This window comes from Crinia signifera, chromosome 5 (genome assembly GCF_055691185.1).
Source record: "Crinia signifera chromosome 5, ASM5569118v1, whole genome shotgun sequence".
In the NCBI taxonomy this organism is placed as follows: domain Eukaryota; kingdom Metazoa; phylum Chordata; class Amphibia; order Anura; family Myobatrachidae; genus Crinia; species Crinia signifera.
This window is the reverse complement of record NC_139221.1, coordinates 226,609,633-226,614,116: the sequence shown is the minus strand read 5'-3', so window position 1 is coordinate 226,614,116 and position 4,484 is coordinate 226,609,633.

Genomic DNA, 4,484 nt, shown 5'->3' with positions numbered 1-4,484 from the left:
CAATTGTGGGGGTGAATATCACAAACTCCCAGGTCACCTCATACGCTGTGCGTGGTCACGTGTATCTGAGGTTCCCCCACCACCTGATGAAATGGTACGGTCCATCGCCGACTGTTCTTCCTCAGCCTGGAACGTGTCTCGCTGCTCTGGATTCGCTGAGCCTTATTTTCTCAATAACTTTATTAACAATGTTACAAAAATCTGGCAGCAAAATGCCTCCTCCATGGCTGCTGCAAGTCAGTGATTGAATGGCAGGCACATATTAGTACTGTACCCTTACATGATTCCGGTGGTATTTATCAGTGGGAAGGAGTAGGGAAGCTGTTCCTGAGCCTCGGCTCGCATTGATTATGACAATAACAGGAAGGGCCCTCCTAAGCCTGTCCTGGCACACAAGAATTTACGTTTTAAATTAAGTTTGATGCCCTCTTTTCTAAATAAAATATTGTGTGTGTGTGTGTGTGTGTGTGTGTATATATATATATATATATATATGTATTGATCAATAGATATATTAGGGTGTTCTAAAAAAACCGCACTTTGAAACTATCGTCTTCCTACAAACTAAAGTTGTTCCATATGATTAAAAAATAAGTTTAAAACAAAAAGTTTTGAAAAAAAATTTGGGGGCCATCCAAAGCAATAACAACAAACGCAGGTGGCACACACAAATTCATGGAACAACCACTGCCTGTGGCGTGCTCCACAAAATAGCAATTGCCAGATGATTGGCAACTTGCTCTTAAAAGTGTAGCTAACCTCAGTTATATATTGTCATTTATGTCTACAGTGTATCTATTCTATTTATTTTTCATTCCTAGGGTTCCATTCATGAAGCTGAGTAAAGCCTTATTTTTCAGAAAACAGGGCTTTTCTCGGTTTTGTTAAATTCATAGAGCAGGTCACCATGGAGAAGTTTGTTACTTCTCCTGCGTTACACCTGCTCCATGCTGGAATCGCATCACCATACTTTTGTATGGTGAGGCAATTCATGAAGGAACGGAAAGCCCAGCTTTCTAGGGACTATGTAAAAACCGGACCCGGACTGAACCCTGGACCACCGGACCGGACATCAAAAACTGCAGTCCGGAGCTTGTAGTGTCTGGTCCGGGGGCTGTCCCGTCGGGGGGGGGGGGGGGGGGGGGGTGTCTTACCTTGGGGGGTCCCTGTGATAGCTATTATCAGGGACATGGGGAAGGGGAGATTACAGCTTCCCTGTGTGGTCCAGCCCATCCGGTTTTTGCTACATGCCCGGACCATACAGGGAGGCTTTATTCTCTCCCTCCTCCTCTCCCTGGTGACAGGTGTCACAGGCAGGCCCCCCCCCCGGACAGGACACCCCCGACAGGACACCCCCCAACCCACCAGTGGGGCTCTTCACTATCTCTTTTACTTTCTTATAACTTTCCTAGTTTGTCTCCAGGCTTGAAAAAAGGCATCAGAAGCTGTTAAAGTGAGTGACTGGTTGGAGTTCTGGTGTTTTCCATTTTGACGCTGGGCCACCTGCGACGGCGGCTAGTCGCCATTTATGCTGTTTCACAGGTAACTTAGTCTGTTTTTTTGTTCACACCCATTCAACCTGTTTTTTTAAACTGCTTTTATTAAGATGACTTCCTCTTCCTTCTATGCACATAACACTTCCATTGAGGTGGGCCTGAAAAGTAATTTATCAGAGGAGCCCAAGGATACCCAGATAAAATTTTATCCACTACATGCTGTGTGAGTATGATACACTTCTGTTTCAGCAAGCGACTCTGACCAATTCGTACTATACTCTATCTTTCAACGCGTGGTGTCCCATGCGACTGGTTTAAAGGTACCTTTATGTGCATGTTATCACCTACCCCTGTGTTAGTAAGGTATGCCCATCTTGATTGTTTGGTTTCCCATTTACAACCCTCCGTCTCCTCTCTCTATCTATGATGATTGACCAAATACATTCTGTTTGTCCCCTTTCCATTAGGGATGTTCACCGGCCACTTTTCGGGTTTTGGATTCTGATTACCTTGAGGTTTTGGGTTCTAATGGGTTTTGGCAAAACACCTCCTAAGTGTTTTGTGTTTGGATTTTTTGGGTTTTGGGTTCTGATTTTTTTGTTAAAAAAGCATAAAAACTGCTAAAATCGCAGAATTTGGGTGTGTTTTTTTTGCTCCTACGCTATATTAACCTCAATAACATTCATTTCCACTCATTTCCAGTCTATTCTGAACACCTCACAATATTGTTTTTAGGGCAAAAGGTTGCACCGAGGTAGCTGGATAACTATGCTAAGCCACACAAGTGTGCGGCACTAACACGTGGCTCATGTAAGAGTGGCACTGCAGCAGTAGATACGGCAGTACTATGCACCAGACAGGTAGATACGGCAGTACTAGGCACCAGACAGGTAGATAAGACAGTACTAGGCACAAGACAGGTAGATACGTCAGCAATACTAGTATGTGCACCAGCAGAATTTATAATAATTTTATTATTAGGTACTGCTTGGCAGTGGCACTCAGTGGCACACGTCAGTGCACAATCAGCATGGAATTATTTTTACAGTCCCACACAGCACAAGTATTATTATTTTTTTAATTAAATTAGATATAGCAGCCTAGTATGTACTTGTACTACTAGGTAGGTACACTTCGGCAGTAACACTGCCAGTGGCAACAGTGGACTGAGTAAATAATACTGGCAACCTCTATTCACAGTATTCAGTGCAGGCAGGCAGCACTAGTGGACTATATATAATTCAATTAATTATTAATAATATAGCAGCCTAGTAGGTAGAGAAAATAAACTACTAGGTAGGTAGGCAGGCAGGCAGTAGCACTGCCATGGTCACCACAAAAGGTAGTTATTAATATTACACACCACCAGCAGCATGGAATTATTTTTTACAGTCCCACACAGCACAAGTATTATTTTTTTATTAAATTAGATATAGCAGCCTAGTATGTAGTACTAGGTAGGTACACTAGGTAGGCAGTAGCACTGCCAGTGGCAACAGTGGACTGAGTAACTAAATAATACTGGCAGATTCAGTGCAGGCAGCACCAGTGGACTATATATATAATAAAATTAATTAATATTATTAATATATAATATAATATTACAGCATACCTCCCAACTTTTGTCTTGAAGAAATAGGGACACTCGCGCGGCGAAGCCGCGCGAGCGCCCGAAAAGGGGTCGGGCGTATGCAAATGAGGGCGCGGCTTATGCTAATTAGCCGCGACCTCATTTTCATACGAGAATAGACGCTGTGCACATGCGCACAGCGTCTATTCTACTAGATTGGGGGGTCTCCCAACTGCCCCCCCCCCCCGCAGCGGGACAATGCCTGCCGCGGGTGGGACAGCGGGACAGGACCCAAAAATCGGGACTGTCCCTCTAAAATCGTGACAGTTGGGAGGTATGTTAGGCCCCATACACACCAGAAAGATTCATGCAAGATTAGGGTACAATTCGTCGTTCGTAACGACGGTTGTGCATGAATCTTATCACTATCGTTTGTTTTTTACTCACGATTGTGGTCGTTAACGATTGGATGCGCGCTCCCGTCAGCTCGTATGTCGCATTGGCGGTTTTGCCTCCTGCAGCAGAATCAGCCGATCCGCCCGCAGATTGTGTGTTGATCATATGCACATCGTTAGCACATTGAGTGTGCTTCCGTCGTCGCGACCATCCATCCGATCCGTGTTTTCGCGCGAGTTCCTGGACACTCCTACCGCAGCCATATTGCCCCGTGGATGCAGCAGCGAAGGAGCACACGGCGTCTTCTACTGCGCGCACCTGACAGCAGGTAAGCAGGCCACCGCTGACCTCAACACCCCACCTGGGTCCCCGCTGCCCATACCAGGCCACCGCTGACCTCAACACCCCACCTGGGTCCCCGCTGCCCATACCAGGCCACCGCTGACCTCAACACCCCACCTGGGTCCCCGCTGCCCATACCAGGCCACCGCTGACCTCAACTCCCCACCTGGGTCCCCGCTGCCCATACCAGGCCACCTCTGACCTCAACACCCCACCTGGGTCCCCGCTGCCCATACCAGGCCACCTCTGACCTCAACACCCCACCTGGGTCCCCGCTGCCCATACCAGGCCACCTCTGACCTCAACACCCCACCTGACCTGGGTCCCCGCTGCCCATACCAGGCCACTTCTGACCTCAACACCCCACCTGGGTCCCCGCTGCCCATACCAGGCCACCGCTGACCTCAACTCCCCACCTGGGTCCCCGCTGCCCATACCAGGCCACCTCTGACCTCAACACCCCACCTGGGTCCCCGCTGCCCATACCAGGCCACCTCTGACCTCAACACCCCACCTGGGTCCCCGCTGCCCATACCAGGCCACCTCTGACCTCAACACCCCACCTGACCTGGGTCCCCGCTGCCCATACCAGGCCACCTTTGACCTCAACACCCCACCTGGGTCCCCGCTGCCCATACCAGGCCACCTCTGACCTCAACACCCCACCTGGGTCCCCGCTG